This window comes from Podarcis cretensis (assembly GCF_951804945.1).
Source record: "Podarcis cretensis genome assembly, chromosome: 2".
Classification (NCBI taxonomy): domain Eukaryota; kingdom Metazoa; phylum Chordata; class Lepidosauria; order Squamata; family Lacertidae; genus Podarcis; species Podarcis cretensis.
In genome coordinates this window covers 74700382-74728308 of record NC_137171.1, presented here as the reverse complement: position 1 = coordinate 74728308, position 27927 = coordinate 74700382, and the positions used below count along the sequence as shown (strand labels likewise).

The 27927-nt window shown below is 46.4% G+C and overlaps 1 protein-coding gene across 1 annotated transcript in view; it reads right to left on the bottom strand.

Moving 5' to 3' along the window:
• GRM2 (glutamate metabotropic receptor 2) overlaps positions 1-27927 on the bottom strand; it is a 94958-nt gene that overhangs the window by 51553 nt on the left and 15478 nt on the right. The gene's annotated exons all lie outside the window — the stretch shown is intronic.

Here is a 27927-nt window from a genome sequence, read left to right as displayed (position 1 = left end):
TTAACCACAAGCAGGGTGCTACAGCATGAGCCCTAATAGTTGGCCATGTAACAGTGATATTGAAGTCATGCTATAGCTACAAGGCATCATAAAGTCTTGTGCCTTAAGTCCAATGGTTTTCGACAGGAGTTATAAAGCTGCCCGAGATCAGTCACTGCTATTAGCCTGCTTATAGCACTTTAAACTTATTATCACGTTTTGCCTTGTGGTACAAATGTGTTTATCATAATTGCAGTTGATTAAACATTTACAGCAGAAACTCACAGGGGGCCAGAACAGGTTCCTGGGTTCTGTGTGGAAGAATTGAACAAATAAAGTTCCAATCCCAAGATGTACGAGGACCAAAGAAGCATTTCAAATATTTCCTTTCCTGTTGTTCAGGGAGGTTGGTTTCAGCCTTTGAGCTCACTGCATGAGTTGTAAATAGCATGGAATGTTTCTGTATGTTTTCATTGTTGCTTTAATCATTAGTCAATCAGACTCTCAGATATTCAAAAGCCAATTCTGCTCCAGTTAGTTTTACAATGCTGTCACCCCAACAATTATTTTTAAACAGATAATAACATGTTCAGAAGTTGTGGATAAGAGCTGGTAGAAAGCGCCTTTGAAAAATAGGCATTGTTTAGTGAAATGATCCTCAAAGCATGATGTAGACTTCCCTAATTCAACTGGATAAACAATTATGCTAAATACCCTCTTGGCTCCCTAGCAAGGCAAGGATTGTGATAGATTGTACAGGCCACATCTAGTTCTCTCTGTGTATATGGCTGTGTATGAAAAGGGCCATTAGGAACCCACTTGTGAAATTGATCTGAGAATGCCTATGACCGTTGTTTAATACCATCAAAGACTCAGGGCCATTGAGTTGTCTAATACCATCAAAGACTTAGGGCCATTTAGTTGTTTATTACTATCAAAGACTTATGACCATTTAGTTGTTTAATACCATCAAAGACTTAGGATAACACATGCTGTATATGAGAATAATTATGAGTCTAAGAGAGGTGCTCAAAAAAATGGCTGTGCAGAGTTTGATGTATTTTAATTCATTTTGTGGTGTCCTTTTCAGTAGGCACTTGATCTTTGTGTTGTTTATGACATCTCTTTCATAATATATAAAGCCCAGAAATTATTGAGTCCCAGTCAAATGGTGGACTTTCTAGTTACATAATTACTTGAAAGTTTCCAAGTAATTGCCCTTAAAAGAAACAACCAAAAGCCAAAATGGGGCTGAAGAACATACTTAAAATCCACAGCCTATAATCTAGGGAGATGTTGTGCTTCCTCATCCCGTATATATGTGTGGTGTGGACTAAGTCAACCGTGACTGCTTCCCATATTCCCGAGCTGTATCATAGCACTGAAAGTAAGGCTCCATGGCTGAGTCCTGCCTCAGATTGAGCCTTGAGACTATGCCATCAAAATGGCATTATGGACATTTTCGCCTCACAAAAAATTAAATAAAGAAGATATGCAAATTTAGGGAAATTGATTATTCATAATCGTGTCAGACCTATAGCAGTTGAAAACCCCCAAATCTGCCCTTCATATCCCTGTACTAAACTTTAAATGCCATGATTTTTATTTATTTATTTATTTATTTATTTATTTATTTATTTTTAAATGCAAACACAAGACATTTACCCTCAGGCTAAAGCTAAAAAGCTCTGAAGCACCTGTTTAACAAGGACACGCCAGGTGTGTGCTGGGAAGTTTAAATAACTGTTGTCACCCTCTTCTCAAAGCACTAGTTGATAGCCTGCAATTAAAAATGTCAATTTATATGTTACAAGCATAGTAGAACAATTCCCAGCTTGAACCAAATCAGTGTTAATGTTTCCACAATTGCAGTTTCCAACTACTGGAAAGTAAAATTGCACTGTGTAAAAATAACATGGTCCAACCTACCATGTAAGTAACCATCTACTTGTGTGTCTATTTGTCTGATTTGTGATAATAGCAAAGGAAAGGTTGTTTGTGTTCCGGAAGAGATATTTCTTAAACTCTCTCTCTCTCTCTCTCTCTCTCTCTCTCTCTCTCTCTCTCTCTCTCTGGGTGTGGGTGGGTGTGTAGGGAAGAGGTCAAATTGAACAAAGCTGGACTTGGAAGGCCAGATTCCTTGCCAAGCAGATGTCAAAAAGCCAGCCATGCTATAATTGTTTTTCCACTGAAAAATGTCAATTTCACACAAATTCAAACCATGAATTTCACTTCAGATATTAGCATAAAAAGATGGGAAATTGTTCCTGCGGTTCTGGGGGTATATCTATTTTTAAACCTTCAGCATGAGGAAGAACCATAGCTCAGTGGTAGAAGACCTGCTTTGCATACAGAAGCTTTTGGATTCGATCCCCGGCATTCAGAGGTGAGGCTGGCAATGGCCTCTCTCAGAAACCCTTAGAGCCATGGCCAGTCAGTGTAGACAGTACTGAGCTGCATGGACCAATGGTCTGACTTGACATAAGGCAAGTCATGTTCCATACCTCCCAAGTACCCCAGAAAAATTGGTCATCCAATATTTTCATGTGAGATCATAGCAGCCATTTTGGATGTAGTGATCTTACACTGTGCTCCCATGCCATGATCTTGTGTGGCACGTAAAAACACACAAATTTTGGGGCACCGCATAAGCTCTCATCCTGATAAAGTGCTTTTTGGGTTGAGAGTGCAACCTGTTCTAAATCTTCAGTGTTGGCTGAGCTATCAAAAGCATTGTTTCCCAGACAGGCCCGACCTATCAAGACCTATTCCCAGACAGGCCCGACCTATTTTGCTGTCTATTAAACAAACACAAGATACAGCCAATGTTTCCCCAAGACATGTTTTGGGGAATCATTCCAGGAAGAGAGCCAGAAAGGTAATGTGGGAAGCAAAGAGTCCACTGAAGAACTCAGCAAAGAGGGAAAATGAAGAGCAAGTAGTTGTAGGGAAAGAGGAGGAGGAGGCAATAGAGAGAAGAATTCTTTGCCAGACTCTTGGCTGCCCTCCATGGTGTTGCAACCACAGATTTCCCTACACTGCTTGGTTCTGAACCAAGACTGACAAGCTTATCAGGCCTTGTCAAATGGCATCTTTCATTTTCCTAATGCCTCACCAAGGCATCATGGACAGATTGGCTCCCTCCCACCTGCTGCCAGTTTGCCTTTCACAGCATTTACTGATCCTGCCGCTGGAGAAATGAGAGGCTGGGGTGGGTGGGAAGCCTGACTATTGAAAATGATGTTTCCTTGGACCTTCTCAGATTTCACTCTGCGTGGGGGACCAAGCGGTGGGCCTAAAACTGATTACATGGGAGGCGGTGCCAATTCTAGCTTGAAATGGCAACTGCTCTATCACTGTATACCAGGAAGGATTTGTTTTTCTCGTTTTTCCTTTCATCTCTCTCTCTGCCCATTCCTCTTTGCTCGCTGAGGTCAATCTTCACAACGAAACTTTTTGCAAAAGCTTCAGAACTGAGATTGTTATTTGGCAAAGTGCCATTGTGCCCGGTGGCCCTGCAGGTTTCAAAGGGAGAAGTGGCCCTGCAGCTAGCAGTTGCTGAAGCTTGGTGCCTGTTGCAATTGTTTTGTTCTTTCCTGGATGGATTGAGGGCGCAAAGGTGTTGCGGGGCTCTTGAACTTTTTTATTTACTAAACTACATGCGCAATGAGCAGTGGATTAATTCTTTTCTTTGGGAAAGATGCAGGGATGAGAAACAGAGAGACTGAATGCAGCACACATTTAAAGGCGAGTCTACCCAGTTTGCAATATGCAAATCGAAGCACAGCTATCCTACCAAATTTGCATAAAGTGTGCATTAAAATGCATATATTTGTGAAAATAACTTAAATGTATTACAGTGGTACCTCGGGTTACAGACGCTTCAGGTTACAGACTCCGCTAACCCAGAAATAGTACCTCTGGTTAAGAACTTTGCTTCAGGATGAAAACAGCAATCACGCGGCAGAGGTGTGGCAGCAGCAGGAGGCCCCATTAGCTAAAGTGGTACCTCAGGTTAAGAACAGTTTCAGGTTAAGAACAGACCTCTGGAATGAATTAAGTTCTTAACCCAAGGTACCACTCTATATTAGGGGAAATACAAATATGCTTTGGAAAATATATAAAGCAAAGTTGCCTTTAAAAAATGTGCATATTGAGAGATATTCACGGGGAAATGTTGAATTTTCATGGGAACCTTTTTTTTGGGGGGGGGGGGGAATGCAAACCGATGTGGAAATGTGGAGAACTTAATTTAAAAATTAGAAACGGAGAGAAACCTGAATTGACATATCCACCCATCCCTGGAAAAGTGTCAGTTTTTCTTGAGCGCTGTGGTTTCAGGTACTTTGGGAACCGCTGGGGCTTCAGATTACCTGCTTTTTCACCAACTCCCTAAGGTAAGGCAGTTGTCAGCAGAAAGTGATCTCATAACAGGGGTCCTCATCGCAATAGTTTTATTTATTTACAAAACATGTAAGTTGCATTGCAGCTGAAGCTTTCAGTATGGTGGAAATACAACAACAAGGCACCATCATTATCTCCCCCTATAAGCAGGAATAAAATTATAAAAATACCAAAAGCTATACAAAGCCATGCCCTAGGGCAGCTCAAAAGGGCTAATTCCCCCAAAGCACTGCAGAAAAGAATTACAGTGGTGCCCCGCAAGACGAACGCCTCGCAAGATGGAAAACCCGCTAGACGAAAGGGTTTTCCGTTTTGGAGGCGCTTCGCAAAACGAATTTCCCTATGGGCTTCCTTCGCAAGACGAAAGCCCATAGGGAAATCTCCGGGACAGCGGGGAAGCGCAGCGCGTCTTCCCCACTGTCCTCGGACCTCCTCCGAAGGCTGGCGGTGGGGCGGAGAGACCTCCTCCCGCCGCTAGCCTTGGGATGGCTGCTCCGAAGGCTGGTGGTGGGGTGGAGAGACCTTCTCCCCGCGCCAGCCTTCGGATGGCTGTCCTGAAGACTTGCGGTGGGAGGAGGGTTTTCCTTCCCACCGCCAACTTTCAGAATGCTGTTCTGAATGTTGGCGTGGGGAGGAAAAACCCTCCTCCCACCGCAAGCCCCGGGAACAGAGGAGAAGCGCTGCGCGCCTTCCCCTCTGTTCCCGTACCTGTCCTGAAGGCTTGCGGTGGGGAGAAAAGCCCTTCTCCGCACCGCCAGCCTGGCAAGCGGTCTCCATAGGAACGCATTAATTGATTTTCAATGCATTCCTATGGGAAACCGTGCTTCGCAAGACGAAAAACTCGCAAGAAGAAAAAACTTGCGGAACAAATTAATTTCGTCTTGTGAGGCACCACTGTATTTTCACCAGACCACAGTGTCATTATGGGTATAGGGCGGTACAGAAATAAAATATAAACAAACAAACAAACAACCTGCAGAAAAGCTCCAGAGCAATGAGGGAGATGGCCCTGTTGCAAACCAGTCTGGCTGTATTGATTTAGGTACTTATGACCCACTTTTCAAAGGGGAAAAACCTTAACAGAGTGGCTTATCATATGGCTATACATACAATTTTAAATCTATAAAAATATCAATTAGCAAGCCAAACAATCCCTATTCTCTTCCAGTTCTATGGCTAAGATTTGAGTAGATGAACAAATATGCCAGAGAAGTTTAGGAGATAGAGGGAGGGTCCTGGTTCAATAAGAAAAGAAAAGAAAAGAAAAGAAAAGAAAAGAAAAGAACTTGACAAAAAACATCTTTCATATAAAATGTAACCTGAAGCATAGCTGATCATAAACTTAAGGATTTTTCACATGAGTAGAAGTATGTCTTGTTGCAAGGAAAAAATAGCTACAGTATGAAAGGAGAATTCCTGGATCCAAGTTTGGGGCAAGTACTCTTTGGTGAGAGAACCCCAGCAGAGATTTAAAATCGCAACACATGCAGCAAAGTGAAGTGTGGAAATATAGGCTGTAAGACCTTTAGAATATGTCCTTGTGAGTTCCTTCTAAAGTCCCCCTCTTCCCCTAGCATAGAAAAAGACTAAACGTTCGGTAAGTTAAAAATAGTTTACTTACAAACTCTCCAAAGGTCAGGTTCATGTGTTTTTCCATACATCAGTCAGAAAACACAGATAGCACAGAAGCTGCAACTCAGCTTAGTTACAGTGGTGAAGTTCTGGTATAAGAACACACAAATGGCTTGTAAGAGCCATGTGGTCTGAGCTGCAGCAACCAACTCAAAACCTCGTCACATTCTGAGCTTCTTGGGTAGAGTGACGGAACAAAACCTTGATTACCTAGACCCTCCCAAGGTGATCTAAGCCTAGCAGGGCAGCTTACTCTGTGGTATTAACCCTTTCATGCATTAATTAGACTTAAGTATATTGGTTATAGGGACACGGGTTCGAAAGCAGGAAGGTAAACGGCATTTCCGTGCGCTGCTCTGGTTCACCAGAAGCAGCTTAGTCATGCTGGCCACATGACCTGGAAGCTGTATGCCGGCTCCCTTGGCCAGTAAAGCGAGATGAGCGCTGCAACCCCAGAGTCGGCCACGACTGGACCTAATGGTCAGGGGTCCCTTTACCTTTACCTATATTGGTTATATGAATCTGTTTATTCCACACCTCTGAGATAGCCAAGACCTAAAAAATGTTCAGGACTTTTTAAGGGCAATGCCCTTAAAGGTATCTTGAATGGGGCTCAGAAACATTGTTCAGCATTTATTTTTCTGCTAATAGCTGATGAGGGTACATTCAGAGGCATTTTGTCTTCACAGATCATATAAACAAGAGAAATAGCTAGCATTAAGCCTCCATGCAAGTAGTTGCATACACTGATCAGGCATGTATGTCTTTCACTGTGTCCATTATACCATGGCTACTGTTATGTAGTGAAGTTTCACCCTGGGCCAGCAGGGGGATACTGTATATAGTTTTCACTCAGGTCTGTAGATAGTTTTCCCTCAGGTCCACGTCAGTTATTTTAGGCGGGAACTCTGGGCTGTTGTTGTTACAATGTTGACAGCCGGCTGCCTATAAAAGCAGGCCGGCTGAGCTGTTTGCAGGCAGTTCTATTCCAGCTTACAAGAATAAAGAGCTACTTGGAGAAATCGCTGTGTCGTCTGCTATGTCAACCCACAACTTAACACTGGCGACGAGGATGGGATCGATGGACATCAGAGCACAGCCAGATGCGGCCAGCCTCTGAACTGAGCTGAATCACTGAGCTGAATCACAGAGCGAAATCACTGAGCGAAATCACTGGACAGAACCAATTCAGAGCTGACTGTTCTGGCTAAGAGCACTGTGTTCCATCCATTGCCCTTCACGCCGGCATCGGAATCATGGCTTCACTTGTGCCTCTACCGCCGTTTGCGCCAGCCTCTGAATCATGGGACTCCTACCTCGCTCGGTTCGACTGCTACCTCCAAGCCAACGAGCTGACAGCAGTATCAATGGATCGGAAGCGGGGCCTATTCCTCAGCCTCTGTGGGCCTGAGGTGTTTGAGACGGCCCGAGCATTGGTTGCGCCTGAAGCAGTCCAGGCAACACCATGGGACACGATCCAAGAGAAGCTCCGCAACCACTACGCACCAAAGCCGTCCAAGATTGCTGCCCGCCATGCGTTCTACCACCGGAACCAGGCAGAGGGGGAGTCAATCAACAACTACACCACCGCCCTGCGACAGGCTGCAATGCACTGCGAGTTCCGAGACTTAGACGATGCCCTGATGGATCGAATCGTCTGCGGGGTCCGGGACATCCATCTGCAACGGCGTCTCCTCGCCAAGCCAGACCTCACGCTACAGAAAGCCATTGAGGAGGCTGTGGCCTCAGAAGCTGCTGAACGCTCCGCCCAGGAGATCCGCAAGTCCAGCAGCCCGCGTCTTGCTAGGGAGCCAGTTCCGGTGCATCATGAAGAGGCCAGCAGTGATGAGGCATCCTCCAGTGAAGACGATGACGTGCACCAGACAAAGCGGGAGCGCAGGAAGTTCCAACAGAAGTCCAAGGGCCAACCGGAATGTGCCGGCTGCGGAGGCAACCATTCCCGTGCCAAGTGTCGATTCAGAGACGCCATCTGTAGGAAGTGTTCCAGAAGGGGCCACATCGCTAAGGTCTGCCGATCGGCTCCGTCTGACACCCCCCCTTCATCGACTCGCAAGTCCAAGTCTTCACTCCAGTCTGCCAAGGAAAGTTGTTTCGCTCTCACCAACTGCCGCTGCCCGTCTGGAACCACGATTGGCCAAACCGACTCGCCTACGCGACACAAGCTGAACATCACGGTGCTCATTGAAGGAGCTCCATGTGACATGGAGATCGACACCGGGTCTGCCCTGTCCATCGTGTCATGGAGCACCATCAAAAGACTGGTACCCAGAGTGTCCAAAAGGCAACTCGACTCTCACCGCGTACACCTGAGAGACTACCAGGGAAACGACATTCCCGTGGTAGGCGTTGGCCGGTTCCGGATCGCCTTCAAGGATTTTTCGGGCCTGCTCCGGTTGGTGGTGGTCGAAGGTCAGCGGCCAAGCCTCCTAGGGCTAGACTGGTTTGATGCCCTCGGCCTGGAAGTCACCGGCATCAACTGCATCTCTAACGCAGAGACTGAGGGTCTGGTCAAAGACTTTGCCGAGGTTTTTGACGGCACCTTGGGGCAATATACAGGTACGCCCATCTCCTTTAGCCTTGATCCACAAGTCGCCCCCATCAAGCTAAAGCCACGCCGGGTTCCCTTTGCTCTCAAGGCTAAGGTGGACGAACAACTGGACAAACTGATCGCCCAAGGAGTTTTGGAGCCGGTTGACCACGCCAAGTGGGAAACCCCCATCGTCACGCCTGTCAAGCCAGATGGGTCGGTGAGAATCTGCGCTGACTACATGTGCACGATCAACAAGGCACTTCAGCAGCACGCTTATCCGGTTCCTGTTGTCCAACACCTGCTGCATTCCCTGGGTGAGGGTAAGGTCTTCGCTAAGCTGGACCTTGCCCAAGCCTATCAACAACTGCCAGTCAATGATGCCACTGCTGAAGCCCAGACGATCGTCACCCACCGGGGGGCATTCCGTTGCCGCCGGTTGCAGTTCGGGGTAAGTGTGGCTCCTGGCATCTTCCAAAGCCTTATGGAGTGTCTCCTGCAAGGGCTTCCGGGCGTGGTACCATATTTTGATGACGTCTTGGTGTCTGCAGACTCACACCAGCAGCTGTTTGAGCGCCTCCGTGCTGTGCTGACCAGGTTCCAAGAGGCCGGGCTCAAGGTAAAGAGGGAGAAGTGCCAGATCGCCGTTCCACAGGTAGAGTTTCTGGGCTATCTTATCGATGCCTCCGGCCTTCACCCGACCACATCCAAGATCCGCGCTATCCAGCAGGCCCCCACCCCAAAGAACAAGACGGAGTTGCAGGCGTTCCTGGGGCTGCTGAACTTTTATAACATGTTCCTGCCCCACAAAGCCACAGTGGCTGAGCCTCTTCACCGACTCCTTAGCACTAAGACGCCTTGGGCCTGGGGTCATCGGGAGACGGCGGCCTTCAACGCGGTCAAGGCTCTCCTTTCATCAGACAGTGTGCTGGTACAGTACAGTGAATCCAGGCCGCTGGTCCTTGCCTGCGACGCCTCACCTTTTGGCATCGATGCTGTCCTTAGTCACCGTTTTCCAGATGGAAGAGAAGCACCGCTCGCCTACTTTTCCAGGACGCTATCTCCGACGGAACGGAATTACAGCCAGCTGGACAAGGAGGCACTGGCACTTGTGGCTGGAGTGAAGAGGTTCCATGAATACCTCTATGGCAGGACTTTTGACCTCATCACTGACCACAAGCCACTCCTGGGCCTCCTCGCCGGTGATCGTCCAACTCCACCGGTCCTCTCGCCACGCATGCTGCGATGGACTGTTTTCCTGGCTGCCTACCACTACCGGCTCATCCATCGCCCGGGGAAATCGATGGGCCATGCCGACGCCCTCAGCCGTTGCCGTCTTCCAGCATTTGTGGAAGACCCGGCTCCAGCTTCATCGCTCCTTCTGATTGAGGATCTTCCGGCAGCGCCTGTATCGGCTGCCACTGTGGCCTCCGCGTCTGTCCGGGATCGCACCATCAGCCGGGTGCTCAACTGGGTGTGGAGGGGGTGGCCACAAGGGCCTTTTGCATTGGAGTTCCAACCCTTCGCAACCAGACAACATGAACTCTCGGCTCATCGCGGCTGTCTGCTGTGGGGAGACCGTGTCGTGATTCCCCAGGGACTCCGTCAGCGCGTCCTGGAGGCTCTGCACGTTGGCCACCCGGGAATTGTCAAAATGAAGGCGTTGGCTCGGTGTTACGTCTGGTGGCCTAATATGGACGATGCCATCACTGCCTGGGTGTCCGCCTGTCAAGCGTGCCAAGAGTCGAGGCCTGCACCACCGGCAGCTAAGGGACACACCTGGGAGACGCCAAAGACACCCTGGTCGAGGGTGCACATCGATCTGGCTGGCCCCTTTCACGGCCGGACCTTTATGGTAGTGGTGGACGCCTATTCCAAATGGCTGGAGGTTGCCCTGATGCCCTCCACCACTACCGAAGCTGTCATCCGGGTGCTGCGAGGCCTGTTTGCAACGCATGGGTGTCCTGATGTCCTTGTCTCTGACAACGGACCGCAGTTCACGTCAGGCACGTTTGAGCGGTATCTTTTGGAACTGGGCATCCGCCATGCCCTAACGGCACCCTTTCATCCATCCAGCAACGGGCAAGCGGAAAGAATGGTGCGCTCGGCAAAAGAGGCACTGGCGCGCCTGGACCGGGGAGACTGGCATGAGCGGGTCACCGAATACTTGTTCATGCAACACATCACCCCTCATGCGGCCACAGGGCAGAGTCCTGCTGAACTGCTTATGGGCCGCCGCCTCAGGTCACCGCTCGACCGGCTACACCCGGACTTTGCCGTGGCTGAACCCCCAGGCTGTGCCAACGCGCCACGGTCATTTGTCCCAGGAAACCAGGTCTTTGCCCGGAACTATGTGGGGGACATTCCTTGGGTGCCAGCCACAGTAGTGGGAGTCACTGGACCTCGCTCGTACCAGGTGGCACTCGAAGACGGACGCTTGTGGCGACGGCACATAGACCAGCTTAGGCGCAGGGTTGGGGACTTGGACACTGCCGAGGTGCCCCCAACTACGCTTGCGGCTCCAGCTTCATTGCTCCTTCTGACACGTACAGATGGCGAGGCCCCACCTACACCTCCCTCGCAAACTGCCAGCGTGGAGCCCAACCAAGCCGCTTCAGAGGGTCTGCCACACTTACCACAGACTCAGACCACTTCACTTGCGGAGGCTCCACCCACAGCAGCGGATCCAGGGGAGTTGGTTCCAACGCCACCTAGGGTCGCACCACAGCCTCAGCAAGAACTGTGTGGCCCTCCGGACTTGGCTACCAGTCCCCGGCGGTCTGGCAGAGTTTCCAAGCGCCCAACTTATTTAAAGGACTATGTTGTTGGACATGTATCACTGTTGGTCTAAGTATGGGAAATGTAACCGATATGCTTTTGTGCCTAATTGAACCATTACGCGTAGTGCTGTATATAAGGAAACCATTACGATTGTAACTAACGCCTTATCTCGATGGGGAGGGGTGTTATGTAGTGAAGTTTTACCCTGGGCCAGCAGGGGGATACTGTATATAGTTTTCACTCAGGTCTGTAGATAGTTTTCCCTCAGGTCCACGTCAGTTATTTTAGGCGGGAACTCTGGGCTGTTGTTGTTACAATGTTGACAGCCGGCTGCCTATAAAAGCAGGCCGGCTGAGCTGTTTGCAGGCAGTTCTATTCCAGCTTACAAGAATAAAGAGCTACTTGGAGAAATCGCTGTGTCGTCTGCTATGTCAACCCACAACTTAACAGCTACCTTATGTGCAAGGATACTGCAGCTGCACACGAGCATATACAGTAATAATATGTAATAATTTAAATGCCCATCTATTTTCTACCTTATTTTCTCTAGCAGTGCTGCACGCACCGCCTCTCTCAGTTGATCTCTCTCATGCTGGCCTTAAGTAGTTAGTTTTCTCCAGGTGTCTTAGTTTTGATTTATATTTTCTTTTTCTTACTGTTATTGTCTTCATTGCTGAAAGCCATTGCCCTCTAGGAGGTGAAATAATATTTAAAATCAATGATAAATAAATGAGCATATGAAGTGGCACTCCACATTTGAGAAAACTATTCTTTTTCACATTTGAAATCTCTATAATATAACAGAAGCTGTAATTCTAAGATTACATGAGCCAACTTCTGTTCATGCAAGGGGATTTTTGCTTCCTCTTCTCTGGCCTGCAGCCTGGCCTGCACCCCTTCCAGTACCTACTCTAGAGGGTCTCCCTATCCTGTTGCAGCATATTTTAAGGGGGTGCAGTGGAAGGATGCAATGGGAGGAGAGGAAGAAGAAGTCCTGTTGCATAAGCGGAAGTCTGTTCTCCGTGCACAAGGGCAGAACTGGATTCAGCCATATGTGAAGATGATATAAAAGTAGATTCCACCCTATACGGAGGTGATTCAGAGTCCACTCCTCTTGGGGAGGCAATGTGAGTCTTTCCTTTGCAGTGCTGGTATTATAGTCAAGGTCTAGGTAGTGCTGGAGGTTTTCATTCAAACTATTTTATGTGATTGCATTTATTTCTAGGCAAGTGACCCATTCTGAGCTCATAAGTAAAAGAAAAAGAAGAAAAGCCTGACATAATGGAATAATAGGTTTGACTCATTTTTTGCACATTAAAAAAAATAGTGGATTCATTGCTTACAAAGAGTAAGTAATGGCTCACATAGCATGGGTTTGTATGTGTGTGTTTACCCATCCATGTGTTAGATCGGTATGCAGGAAGAGTTGTGCCTCTAGACTTCTGTGCCTCTGTTTGTCATCTCATGGCCTTGCCTGAACAAGATGCGTAGGCTTGCGCACTTCTTACTGCCTATGAGATCGAACTGTTTTGTCTCTTTGTTGCTAATGGGATCAGTCGAAGAAAATGATATAATAATTGTTTAATTCTATAATTAAATCCCCATTAAGAGGAAAGCACTTCTGTTTATAGTGCTGGCATGATTACAGTAATGATCAGCATCAATTTGCCTGACCCTTTGGCAGGAATAAGAACAAAGAAGCGGCTGGGCCTGGAGGAACGCAAAGGAGGCTCAATGGGGAGGGAAGGACGCTTAGAGCAGGGGACACGTTTGCTTGCTTCTCCCTTCTCACAGTGTCTTCTAGTCAATTTCACACCAAGGCACCATGTAGTAGCGCTTGGGTGACGCGGTCAATGAATAAAGTGTAGCTCCCCCAGCTTGCAAAATGAGATGGAATGGAATTCAGGCTCAGTGGCTTCTGCTTGGAGCAGATCTGAAAACTGAGAATGCACAGCAAGATCACCAGGCTGCTTGGCAAAGCATAATGTACATCTCTGGGTTTGACAGGCAGCGTGTCAGGTGCTGAGAATAGAAGGCCCAATCTGGTAGATTCTTGGAGGCAGAAGAAGCAGATGTTGCTCCAACAGCAAGTCACGCCGCAGGAGAGCATGGGAAGCTGAGTCATGCCAATGGCCCACCATCCATCTAGCCTGACTGACAGAAATTTCCCAGCTTCTCAGCCGGGGGTCTTCCCCCAGCTGTGCTGCTGCCTGAGATGATTCTATCTGGAAATGCTAGGGATTCAACCAAGAACCTAATGCTGGTAAGGTATGCACTTTGTCACTCAGATTTTTTTTAAAAAATGTATTTATTATTAAAGATTTCTTGGTTTACAAAAGTACAGTGGTACCTCTGGTTGCAAACGGGATCCGTTCCGGAGGCCCGTTCGCAACATGAAAAGAGCGCAACCCGCAGCGGCGCTTCTGTGCGTGTGCGGGTTGCGATTCGCCGCTTCTGCACATGCACGTGACGTCATTTTGCACTTCTGCGCATGCACGAGCGGCAAAACCTGGAAGTAACCCTTTCTGGTACTTCCGGGCCGCCACGGGACGTAACCTGAAAGAACGTCACATGAAGCAGACGTAACATGAGGTATGACTCTATGTGCAATGTCTCTTTTTTCAAGTTACATTTTCTACAGGTCAATTTCATTTGTTGAGACATTAGTGTTACATTAGGAAGAAAGCGGGGGGAAGAAGTGGAGGGGGCCATGGTGGGTGGGGGTGGGGTCGGGTGGCGATGTTTCTATTTTACTTAATGTATGTGTGGGGTTTTTGTGTCAGTGTCGTTTGTGCAGGTTCTCTTTGCTATTCGCTTGTCTCCCTTTGGTGGTGAGAGAAGTTGGGGTTGGCCTAGGGTGTGGTTGCTTGGCTGTGGTGGACATTGTCTCAGTTTTAAGCCCGAAGATGGCTACATGACATCATACTGGTGAGATGTGTGTGTGTGTGCCGATGTTGATATGAATAGAGATTTCATGTAGCTGAACTGCAAGGTGAGACCATTTGTAGTGGGAGCAAGATGAAGGCAAAATTCAGAATAGCTCACATATGATCTACTGTCCATGCCCTCCAACACTTCTCTGATGAAAATAGGGACGTCTTATTCTATTATTATTACTGTTATTACTGCTATTATTTTACTACTTATTTCCCCACTCATCTTACTGGGTTGGCCAAGCCACTCTGGGTGGCTTCCAACATAACATAATAAAACATTAAACATAAAAAACGTTACTGCACACAACAGCCCGCAAACGAAGAAATGTATCACCCCACCCCACCCCACACATACATGTACAGCACGGGGCGGGAAAACAGTCTTTTCTGCAATTGCATTGTGTGTAAGCAAATTAAAAACAGCAACACCAAATGACTATAACATGTGGTCATAACAAATTGGCTGAGAAAAATCTGGGAGATAGCATTAATGACAAAACAAACATACAAAGAGAAAGCTTTAAATAATAACCAACAGGACAAATCCATTGGGAGAGGGGCTTTTTCCTTCCAACTTTGGAATGATAATAAAACCAGATAATATTTCTCCATATACCTCTTTCTCCTTAATATAGCAGTTTATTCTTAAGCAGATTTCTTCTCTCCATTTCCTTCAGTTTTCTCAACCCTCCTGTTTTCTCTTCCTGTTTTTCTTTTTCCACATTTTATTCCTCTTTTATATTTCTATTATATAAGCAAATTATAAATATGCAATGATGAAACAAATCATGTCACCTGAATTTACTATTATGCAGAAAGCAAAGGTTGCTTCTGAGCAACTTTTTGTGAAGGGGAGGAATTTAAAACAATATCAAAGCCCAAGTATTTAGGAAGATCTGGGGTGGCTCTTTTGCGGCCTTGTCTAGTGGGACTCCTATGAAGCAAAGCATCAAGCCTCTTAAAACCTTTATCCCAGTTATCAATGTTGGATCCACATTGATTTTATGTATGCTGTCATTGTTCTAAACTGGTTATTTATAACCGTTTAAAAAAAAATTATATACAGCGTGCAATTGGTTTAACTGTTTTCATATATATTATTATATTGCAAGGTTGTTTCGGGATGCTTGATGAGAAGGGATTCATAAATGAAATAACATCAACAAAGGTAAAGGTAAAGGACCCCTGAATGATTAAGTCCAGTCAAAGGCAACTATGGAGTGCGATGCTCATCTCGCTTCAGGCCAAGGGACCCGGCATTTGTTCACAGACAACTTTCTGGGTCATGTGGCCATCATGACTAAACTGCTTCTGCCACAGCAGTGACTATTTATAAACTTGCACTGGCATGCTTCCGAACTGCTAAGTTGGCAGGAGCTGGGACAGAGCAACAAGAGCTCACCCCCGTCCTGCAGACTCGAACAGCCAACCTTCCAATCAGCAAGCTCAAGAGGCTCAGTGGTTTAGACCACAGCGCCACCCGCGTCCCTAACAACAACTTTCTAAAAGCACCAATGAGAAAGGAGCCCTCAGGGTCATTTCACAGCAACAGACCCTACTATTCAACATGGAGCCACATCCCATTCTGTCTCTTTGGCAATTGCGACTATAGACACATGTTTTCCATATTCACACATTACATTTTTAGTTGTACACTTTAAGATTATAATGTATGAAGCATCCCACAAACAATGCAATTTCGGGGCAGAATGCAAATGCAGAGTGCCAATGCCAAGTAAATCACCGTGAGCTCTTTTACATGAGACAAGTTATGCATTCTACTCCCAGTTAATTAATTCTTTGTTTCAAACATAATTATTTCAGAATAACAAAAGTATGAGGACTCTGGTGGGGTGCTTTTTTTTTAACCGTCTTTTTTTTTCATAGCTAATAAAGCATTATTTTGTTACTTGCCATTTCTTTCTCCTCCACCAGTCCCACGGGGATCCCCAGATTATGTATTGATTCCTTTTAAAAAATTTAAACACAATTTTCTCCCAAATTAAATGATATCAAATTATACATACTGCACACTGTCTCTGTACAAATGAATGTGGGGGCTGGGGAATCAAAGCCTTTTGCAACATAACTCTGGTTCTCTTTTTTTGTAATAAAAGTCTCCGTAGAGATTAATTGTCTCTTCCAGACAAAGGAAATGTTTTGTTGTTCATTTAAAGACGCCTTTGAAACAAAGTAAAGATTTCCTTTCAAAAAGCTGTGTTGTTTTTCTGTCTCCCTATAGAATAAACGCAATGGATTTTTTCCCAAGCTCGCATTATCACATGTAGGGTTTCTAGTCCTCATTAGCATAAGCAGTAAAGACAGACAGCTGCAGGAAATGGGGATGAAAAGAAGAGAGATTCCACTCTGTCCCTTTGAACAATGCTTGCACAAAAACTCATCTTTGAGCAAGGCTGAGTTTACCTTCCTCAGATATAACTGGTGTTGACCCCTGTATAATTAACATAAGGACTGCCTGGCCAGAATCAACCTCTCCTTCTTTTGGATCTCATAAGGAGAGTGGCTTCCCTTTATTGTTAGGAAACTCTAGGCAGAATCCACCAGGGAAAGGGATTCTCTTGTCCAAGCCCAACTTCGACAGCTTTTACCTTGATCCCATGCCTTTTGATGGGACTTGCACAGGAGAACGGTGTGTTGTTCCCTAGGACAGTTCATGCAATGCAATGCAAAAAAGGGCTCACAATCAGTTCTGGAAGGTGATATGAAAACAAATCTGTTTCCCAGTCATTTGAATATCTTGCTAGAAACATGACCTACTGCTTGGGTGGTAAGATCCTCAGATAAATGTATTTCCCTCTTAGGTAGAGGTGGGTGGGGAATCTTATCCAGTCCAATGATTACATTCCCTTCTGGACAACCTTCATAGGAGTGGGGGTGGCACAGATCAGTGGTGAGAAGGGACAAGAGACGAACATGGGTGGAACAATGACCATAAATTTATCTATGTGCATTACGCTAGCTTCTAGACACACTTGCACACTCCTCTATTCTGGCAAACAAGAGGCTTTACAAGAGCTCCCAGGTGCAAAGTGTGTGGTAGAGGGGCCAGAGGCCGCTGAATGATGTCACAATGGGAGGTATCCGACCTGAGTGCTGTCTCTAAATTCCTTGCACTCTGCCTTGTTGTTGTTGTTTAGTCGGTTAGTCATTTAGTCGTGTCCGACTCTTCGTGACCCCATGGACCAGAGCATGCCAGGCACTCCTGTCTTCCACTGCCTCCCACAGTTTGGTCAAACTCATGCTGGTAGCTTCGAGAACACTATCCAACCACCTCGCCCTCTGTCGTCCCCTTCTCCTTGTGCCCTCCGTCTTTCCCAACATCAGGGTCTTTTCCAGGGAGTCTTCTCTTCTCATGAGGTGGCCAAAGTATTGGAGCCTCAGCTTCATGATCTGTCCTTCCAGTGAGCACTCAGGACTGATTTCCTTCAGAGTGGATACGTTTGATCTTCTTGCAGTCCATGGGACTCTCAAGAGTCTCCTCCAGCACCATAATTCAAAAGCATCAATTCAATTTTACTATACGGACCTTTGTTGACAAGGTGATGTCTCTGATTTTTAAGATGCTGTCTAGGTGGGAGTAGTAAAGGCTGAGTTAAAGACAACATAGGGAGCCAGTGTGGTGCAGCAGTTTGAGTGGTGGACTACAGTCGGGGAGACCTGGATTCAAATACCCTCTCAGCTGTGAGACCTACCTCACAAGGTTGCTGCAAAGGATAAAAAGTGAGGGAGGGCAAGAGTCATGCATGCCATTTCCAGCTTTTTGAAGAAATGGTTGGATATTGTCAGGAGCCAGAGTCAGGGGCAGGTCAGCAATAAAACACCCGGTGTCCGTGAAGTTAACTCTTTATTCAAAGGAAGAAAAACAGCGCAGGCCTAGTGATCACAGTAGGTCTTGCCCCAATGAGGCAGTTGCGAGAACTGAAGGCCCCACCTTTCCACCGTTCTGTAAGGCTCCTCCCCCAGTTCCTCCCAGAGCAGCCTAAGGTTCTGCCTTCTTGTCCCTCGTTGTTCAGCCCTTTTCATGTTCTGGGAGACCAGGGGTGTGTGGAGTTGGTCACAGCAGGAGGGGGAGACCTCTTGGATTCTTCAGCAGCCTGTCTCAACTCTGCCTCTTGGCCACCCTCCTCTCCAGTCTCCGCTTCAGCCTCAGAGTCTGAACTGCTGCCTGACACAGCCTCTTCCTGCTCACCAAACCCTGTTACCTCTTCAGCTTCCAATATCTCCTCTTCCCAGTCTGCTGCTCCTTCTCCCTCGGACCACTCGTTGTCGTCCCACCACCAAACCCCTGGCTCTGAGCCTTCTTCCCCTGGTGGTTCCCTTGGGGTTTCCCCAGCTGGTGCCTCCCACTGCTCCTTCCCAAAGCCGGGGGGGGGGGGGGGGAGTGAGGCGCTGGACTTTGGGAAGGAGGTGTGAGGGCTCTAGGACCCTGCCAGAGCCTCAAGCCTCCTTCCCAAAGTCTGATGCCTTGTTTAGCCAACTGTTGGTGAGGCAGCTGAGGCCTGGGGGAAGGCATCAAAATTTGGCCTTGCTGCCCTCCACCCTGTGACAAGGCAGTGTGCGGCCTGCGAATTCTGTATTGAAGTACTCTTGTGGCCCACTTGGTATGAAAAGTTGGACCGGCTTGATATAAACATTCAGTGCAACGGTTGCATCTTTTCAATCCCCTTTAACTTATGATTGTGTTGGCACCATCCACCCTAAGGTGGTAAGAATGAGTCACATACATGTTCATTTTAGTGGTTCTAACATGTCTTCACACCGTTTCTCTCTCAAAGAAAGAAGCCCACTCCAGATACTGGAGCAGGAAAGATGCTACTTGGAGAGCCTTCCTGCCAATCACATTTCAAGGGTAATCACATTTATCTGAGCAAAAGCTTCTTCTTTGATAAGATGTCTGCCTTCATCTCTACAGAGAACTTAATCAAGAGATGCTGCACCCAAGACAGCAGAGATGCAACGGAAGCTACAAGGAACAGGGGAAAGGATAACAACACCACAGAATGTCAATACCTGGAAGAGAAATAGATGAGGGGGAGGGGTGAAAAGTGACAGGCGCCATCAATTAGTAGTTTTAATTGTTTCCCCTCAAGGGAGCCAAAGCCTACACCATACATCCAACAGTTATTAGTGTTTTAAATGCTGTCTGGAAGGCTGCCAACAGCAGGAATTGGCCACAATTATCTAATACTAATGCAACAAGCTTATGAAGGCTGGAACTATCCTGAGGGGGGTATAATTTTGGTAGAGATAATCAGGAGAATCCTCCATATGTATTTCATTAGGGCATGTACGAATGAGTGTGTGTGTGTGTGTGTGTGTAAAATGAGATCAACTTCATTTATACTGCTGTGCTCCTTCTAGACCTGATCATGCGTCAGTAGCATGAGAGAAGGATGGAAGGAATGGGGGAAAGCTGTGCTTCTGGAGGAGGAACAGCTTTGCCTTGGGATAAAAGCCCATTTGCTGTTTGGTTTGTTATTAGGAGGAGGAGGAGGAGAACGCAGGAGTGTGTGTTTCAGTGCTGGATAGGGGATTGCATAGCCTTCAAATAAAAATGACATGAAAATGTTCAGTAAATGGCAGCATATACACACAAACACAAAGAAAGTGAGAGAGAGCTTTGAAAATAATACTCGGATTTGTTGCAAGCATGACTGGCAGGGAAACTGCATTTCTTGTCATGAGAGATGTCACAGGCAGGTACCCATGACAGCTGCACAAGCACATTGCACACAGGATATGAATAATAATAAAAGGTAATGCTATCAAGGTGTGTACGGGGGTGGATGGGTGCATACACATGTACATGCAAGAAGGAAGTGTTTAACCAGTAACACTGGACTGCAACTTCCAAGGACAAGGTTCCCTGTTTCAGCAAACACACAACTTTAGGTACATGCTATGATCATACAAAGTTGTGGCTAGCATTGGCGCTTTCTAGATACCCCTGATGAAACGCCATTGCTCTTACTACATACCCTCCAACATGGCAAGGTAAAAAACTTGGATGCAATCTTCCGGAGCAGCACTGCTGCACAAGTCACATGAGCCATGCGAGATCGCAGCCCTGGAAAAAAGCACTTTTGGGGGGCTAGATTGCGGTGCACAGAATGGTTGGCATGCTCTTGCACAAAAAATGAGATGTCCTGGTTTTACGGGGACAGTTGAGGGGTATGTTACTGCATGGGAGAACACAATGGACGCCCACACAAACAAGCCACATCTGTCTGCACTTTGGCTCCCTTGCCAGCAATGTTTGCAACTGGATTTGTTACTGTGTGGATTGCAAAAGGAGACATTTACATCTCCTCAAAGTGGTTCAAATAAGAACCACCGAAGGCAGATTGTCCTGAACAAGGCACAGGAATCATGCCACCCTGTGGGCCTCATTGCTGTCACCAATTACCTCTTGGGGGAGTCCCTTCTAAACACAGGTGAAATTCCCTTGCAGTCCCTGGCAGAGAACAATTCCTACCCAGCACTCGCAGCCAGAGAAAGATTTTGGGTTACAAATTCACTGAATAATTCTCAGTAATGAATAAATGCAACGAAGTGCTGATTTGCTCACGGGGATTCCTGAAGCGGAAAAAGAGGCTAAACTCACCCCATGCATTATTCATCATGCCACTCTTATAGCAGCAAGCACCTTTTCCTTTCTCTGCCTTTCTCTCCCTTTTGCCAAATGCTGCCTAGAGTTGTTCACACTACAGCAGCCCACCCTGGCCTGGTAGAGCAGTCTGGAAGTGGGGACTCCACTAAATTCCTTAATTCCTGTGTTACACAATAAGGCTGGGCTGAAACAGGGAGGTACAAAGCGGGTTCAAGCATTTACTTGCTGGCACTGAGGGCAGGAAACACTCTGAATTGAGTTTGCCATTTCATCTAGCTCTGGGGTAGGCAACCTAAGGCCTGTGGGCCAGATCCAGCCCAATCGCCTTCTCAATCTGGCCTGCGGACGGTCCGGGAATCAGTGTGTTTTCACATGAGTAGAATGTATTATTAAAAATGCATCTCTGGGTTATTTGTGGGGTTTGCCTGGTGTTTTTACATGAGTAGAATGTATCCTTTTATTTAAAAATGCATCTCTGGGTTATTTGTGGGGCATAGAAATTCGTTCGTTCCCCCCCACCCAAATACAGTCCGGCCCATCACAAGGTCTGAGCCAGTGTGGTGTCGTGGTTAAGAGCAGTACACTCTTAATCTGGTGAACCGGGTTCGCGTCTCCGCTCCTCCACATGCAGCTACTGGGTGACCTTGGGCTAGTCACACTTCTCTAAAGTCTCTCAGCCCCACTCACCTCACAGAGTGTTTGTTGTGGGAGAGGAAGGGAAAGGAGAATATTAGCTGCTTTGAGACTCCTTCAGGTAGTGATAAAGTGGGATATCAAATCCAAACTCCTCCTCTTCTTCTGAGAGATGGTGGACAGGCCCACAGCTGAAAAAGGTTGCTGACCCCTGATCTAGCTACATTTGACTGGCTACATGGCATCATGACATAATCACATGGGCTATTTCACCTCATTAACAAGAAAAATAAATAAAGGGCAGGTAAGGTAGACACATACCATGTCAGAGTATTTCCAGAAAAGGTCTGTGGATCTGCTTCCTACAAGTCCCTCTCCTAGCAGGGGATATATCTTGATTACACATAAATGAAGGGAAATGCTGTGACTATTATTTCTGCCTTGATCTTTTGTGAGTTTGGCGGAGAATTTCCAAAAAGAAAACTCTATATCTGTCTGGATATGACTCCACATCCTTGTCCAAACACGCAATATATTCTTCCAAATCTCAGACCTAACAGAATTTGATTAGCAATAGTGTGGTGTAATGAACTCTCACATGAGCAGAGATTATTACTTCATAATTTCAGGACTGGGCCATACATATGTTATGCTGTGCTCTGATGTGCTCTGGCTCAAATGGAACAATCTTTTTTTTCTTTTTGTCTGATGGTTGGAATACTTTCTCCTTTTAATTTAGAGGGGGAAATGCTTTTGGATTATGAATAGTTAAGTGTCCCTCACATTTTAAAAGTTGGTGTGTGTTTTTGGCAATGGCTGTGTAGGTTCAAATGATATCTGGGTTTTAAAATGTATGCTTTAAAAAGTTCTATTTTGATGAAAACAGCAAGATTAAAACTTGCAGCCCTGCAAAGCCAAAAGGTTACCAGCCTCCACGAAGCAGCTACTTGCTCATTGGAAATGCTAATATACAACCTCATACACTCCAAGCGTTCCAATTTTCCAGGGACAGTGCTGGAATTACAGAAACCATCCCTGTTTCGGATTTGATCCTGGAGTGTCCCGCTTTTGTTTTTTCCTCCCCTGCATGACTTGGAGAACAAAAGCAGAGTTCTGTTTCTACTGAAAATAAAATACCTGCGCCAAATGAAGGAAACAGTGAAGCTGGCATACAAAGCCCTTGCTATAATGTTGAAAGGAAAGGTCACCTATCCACTTTAAATTCTTTAATTGCAGTGCTTTTGCAGCTGGCCATTTTTTAAAAAGAAACGCATGGAGTGTTTACTCCTTTATTGTAAATGGAGCCTGACACTGTCTACTCAGAAGTGAGTCCCACTGTATTCAACGGAGCTGGCTCTCAGGTAACTGGGTCAAGACTGAACAGCCTCCCACTGCAATCTGAAGCATTTTTACCCAGAATTAAGTGCCACTGAGTTCAATAGGATTTACTGTCTAGTATGCTCCTGATCATTCTCACAGTTTCTTCCATCACCGTTGTCATCACCCTCCTCATTATACCCCACCTTTTGCCCCTCAAGGCAAACTTACAACTAAAATTTTATTTCATTCCATTTATCTGTTGAAGGTGTTGCACATGGTTGCTTCCTTCTCACATTTTTTCTTAACAACAACCCTGTGAGGTAGGTGAGGCAGAGAGGTTGCAATTGGCTCAAGGCAACAAATGCATACGCGTCTCTATTTTCATCGGAGAAACGTTGGAGGGTATGCAAACTTTTGCCGCAGTGCCAGATTCACAATCTTGGAAAGAGAGAAAAAAAACCCACCCAAATCCTTTGGCTCTTTTGAGACTCACACAAGTGAAATGCAATAGTAAAATGCTGAGTTATTGAAGAATCCGTGGTGAAAATGTCATTTCACGTGTATGCAAAAATGTAAACAACTATGCCCAGAATATCGACTGGCGCTGAACGATTCCTAGAGAGGTCCCTGTTCAGATGGGAGTGGAGCATCTGCCTTCTCGAAGATTCACACTTCCACATTTGTTGTGCTGCTTGTTGATATGCCCTCTCGATGGCAAACACCTGCCCTGTTTCACAACCCTTCCTCATGCGGCTCTCAGTTTATACAGATTGTCTTATGCTTCATGTATGAATTATAAATGCATACAACTTGCAAACAGGCGGTTCCCTGGCTGTTGACAAACACTTCTCCGCTCATCCGACCTGAAGAATGAACTGTGTGAAGGAACACTAATTACATCCACTAATCTCTGTGTTTGTGTGTCATCAGTAGCAAGCCTTTTCAACTGCTTATTTTAAGGGGGTGTTATTACTTGTGTGCCTCACAGCAAATTCCAGAAGCTCCAGAAAACAAACAGCAGCAGCAACAGCAGCAACCAGATCTGTGCTCAGACTGAGGAATGGCAAAGAGAACCAAGTACTTCTCTTGATCTTTGGTTCCTGGTTTTCCGTGAATAAAAAGGCAAACTCTAAATGCACAGAATAAAATAGGAAAGTGGCAGTGCTGGATGTATTTGGAACACTGACAATCAAGCAACACTGTTAGACATCCTCCACTTTGCACAACGTTGTTCACCAGGGAGGGACTAGCCTTTTCACACGTCACATAGCAGCAAATTTGAGTTTGCCACTGTGTTATTCAGCACTCAATCCTGGCTACCTGAAGTGTGTAATTGCATGCTAGATGGGCTTGCAAATACATGCTTGTCATATTCAAAACCCTACGCTTTAGAAAAAGGTCGTGTGTGCAACAAGAGGCCCCGAACAAAAGCAGCACTCAACTCCATGATGATGACTGCTTCTTCCAAGTTGTACTTTGGGTCCCAGCTTCAGAAAAAAATTACAAGAACCCTGACTCTCAGTGTCTAGTTTTCAATTGTTTATGAAATGTTCCCAACTTCAATATGCCTATGTTTTTGCTACTAATGGTTTTCTATAAGCATGAAGAGTCATTTCAGTGCTGGGTGGATGGTGCCCACCCACCAAGTTTAATTATCCAAATCACATAATCATAAAGTTTGAAGAGTCATGCAGTCCAACCTCCCACAATGTCGGAATCTCAGCTAAAGCATCCATGACAGATGGCCATCCAACCGCTGCTTAAAAACCTCCAAGGAGGTAGTCCGTTCCACCGTTGAGCAGCTCTTACTGTCAAAAAGTTCTTCCTGATGTTTAGTTGGAATCACCTTTCTTGTAACTTGAATGCATTGGTTCAAGTCTTGCCCACTGGAGCAGGAAAATACAAGCTTGTTCCATCCTCCATGTGACAGCCCTTTAGATATTTGAAAATGGCTGTCGTATCTTCTCTCAGTCTCCTCTTATCAGGCTAAACATACATACATACATACCCAGCTCCCTCAACTATTCTCCATGAGGCCTGGTTTCCAGACCTTGATCATCTTGGTTGCCCTGCTCTGCACATGTTCTGGCTTGTCAATATCCTTGTGGCACCCAGGTGTGGTTTGACTAAGGCAGAATAGAGTGTTGCTTACTTCCCTTGATCTGGACACTCTGCTTGAATTAAGACAGCAAATGCAAAACCCTAGCCTGTAGATCTATTTATAGAATTTATGGCTATGTGATTCTGTGGGAACTGAGGATCTACAGATGTATGGACTAGGACAGTGCTTTTTTTATACATCTAAGGGTTGAGTCAGTGTGTTTTGGGTAATTAAATGTGATGGAAGGCAACTGTGAATGGGGGCTGAGTTTAAGGAGCTACAGGGGCCAGGAAGGGATGAGAGGTGTTGCTAGCCCAGAGCACAGCAGCAAGCAGGTCAGAGGTCCTGCTGGTAGTGCAGGGGATGCTGGGGAGGCAGCTTGGGGAGATGGATTGTTAATGCATTTGGTGGTGAGCAGAAGCAGTGCTTTGGTTGTGGTGGGCATTGCTGGCACTGTTTTGAATGCCCCCGAAGTCTTTCATTAGCCCAGGGAAGGGGAAATCCCAGGAGCTTCCTGAAACAGGAGCTTATTGATACAGAAGCATGTTTGTCCAGTTGTTTTCCCAAAATGTGAGCACTATCATAAGAGGTACATAGAACAAAAGTTCATGAGGGATATCTCCATGAGCTGGTACTTTAAAAATGCCCAAAATGCAGCTTCTGGAAAGACTGGTCTCAATTTTTTGGAACTCAAAGTCAAGCCACATTTCCCTGCTTTCAAGCATTCTTTGACTTGAGCACATGTTTTTAGTGTTGTGACACCAGTTTTCTGTAATTCTCTTCCCTTCGAAGTGAAGCAATTGCCAACATTGTTATGTCTTTGACATTTGTCAGAAGCATTCTTTTCATTTTAAGAAGTCTTTCATTCTTGCCGGTTTTCAGGCTTCAATACTGCTTTATGATCTGTGCTATATTTTACGTTCCTCTTGTGCACACCACTCAGCTATTCTCTGAATGTAGAATGGTTTATAAATTATGAAAGTAAGTAAATAAATAAGTCTAGCACCTGTGGTACAAGCTGTTTTGAGCTTCCTTCCTTTTCTTCCTTTGCGTAACCAAATTATTTGACCCTAAATTGGTCCAATCATCCTAAGCAGTCTTCAATAAGCAGTCCAGGTGCCCAGTGTTCACCAGCCACTTCTCCAAAGGCTTAGTAAAAAGGATAGCAGACTCCTAACCTGTTGAGATGATTCTGCAGTAAGAAACAGAGAAAAGAGGCCCCTACTTCAGCACTGCTGAGCTGGTGGTGCTTTAACAGCATTAAGATGCCAATGCTACTGGAGCTGAAGCTTCAGGGTGTGAAAATCCCAGTAATTCCCCTCCGCTTCAGCACATTAACTAGCCACAGTGAGCCCAGCAGCTGTTGGATCACTCCTTGTAACTACAGCTTAATAAGGTCAACTGCCTTAATTTCTGTCTGGCGAGGACTTACAATGCAATCCAGGAGCAGGCTTTGTTTGAAAGCACACTGGCAGGGTGGAAGAAATACAAAGTACCGCACCACTTACTGATGTCTGCTATAAAAGGTAGCAGAGAGAGTGAATTCCTTCCCACGTGAGGAGGATTGTTTTCATCTACCGCTATTAAAGTTAGCTAGAAACTGGGACGCAGGTGGCGCTGTGGGTTAAAGCCTCAGCGCCTAGGACTTGCCGATCGAAAGGTCGGCGGTTCGAATCCCTGCGACGGGGTGCGCTCCCGCTGCTCGGTCCCAGCGCCTGCCAACCTAGCAGTTCGAAAGCACCTCCGGGTGCAAGTAGATAAATAGGGACCGCTTACCAGCGGGAAGGTAAACGGCGTTTCCGTGTGCGGCTCTGGCTCGCCAGAGCAGCGATGTCACGCTGGCCACGTGACCCGGAAGTGTCTCCGGACAGCGCTGGCCCCTGGCCTCTTAAGTGAGATGGGCGCACAACCCCAGAGTCTGTCAAGACTGGCCCGTACGGGCAGGGGTACCTTTACCTTTACCTTTTTAGAAACTTGCACCAAGGTACAGGTACGTGGCTATGCTTGTATGCAAATCAATTTAACCTTAACTCACTGTCGCTTCTTCTTGGGGCTGGGTGAAACAGTCACTGAGAAATTATCATTCTGCCTTCTCCCCAATGGCCCTCTAGTCACATTTGCTTTCTTGGACCTCCGTTTTTAAACTCTAGAGGATGTTAATCCAGGCCACGGCTTGTACATTTTTCCTGTGTGCCAAGGTTACGGTGCCAGCAATCAGGAGAGCACAACTGACATCGCATTGATGGTCACAGGAGCCGGTGTGTGACAAGTACAGCTCCTCTACGAGCCTCACACCCCAGTGCTTCTGGAAAGTAAACCTGCTGGCCTTTCTGATTTTGCTTATTATTTTGCCTCACCGTGTGAGACACGGTAGACCTCAGTCTGCCACCTGACGTGAAGGAAAGGCGCGGAGGTGTCTATGATTAAACTTTCCAAGCTGGAAACCGCATCATCTGTAGAGTACCAATTCTGGGTCTATTTTTAGTAGAGCATAAAACAGCCCCAATGGGCCACTTTGCTCTGCGTTGGCTGCCCGTAGCCAAAGCTGGCTGTTCAACACGCAGCAGAAGAGTGGCACCATCAGGGCAGGACTTTGGGGCAGCTGTCCAGGACCCCCCACCCAGGAGGAATTAAATGAGCAGGAGGCCATAGAGCATTTTGTCCATTAGGGCAAAAGGAACAGTGTACCACCACCCTCAGTCTGCCCTCAGCCGGCACCCACCTGCCAACCTTCTTACTTACAGCCAGTCTCAGGGATTGGCTCTTCATGTCAGCTTTCTGTTCCTTAGTCTCACTGTTACCCTGACAGAACTCAGAAGGGAGCAGGATGGGCTTCCGGGGCTTTTGCCCCCCGCCCAGTTCCAAATATCACTAGCTGTCACTGGCAGGAGGGTCCCCAAGTGCAGCAAGACTGGCTTAACACATTCTGAGAAATGAAGTAAGATGTATTAAAATACCTCAC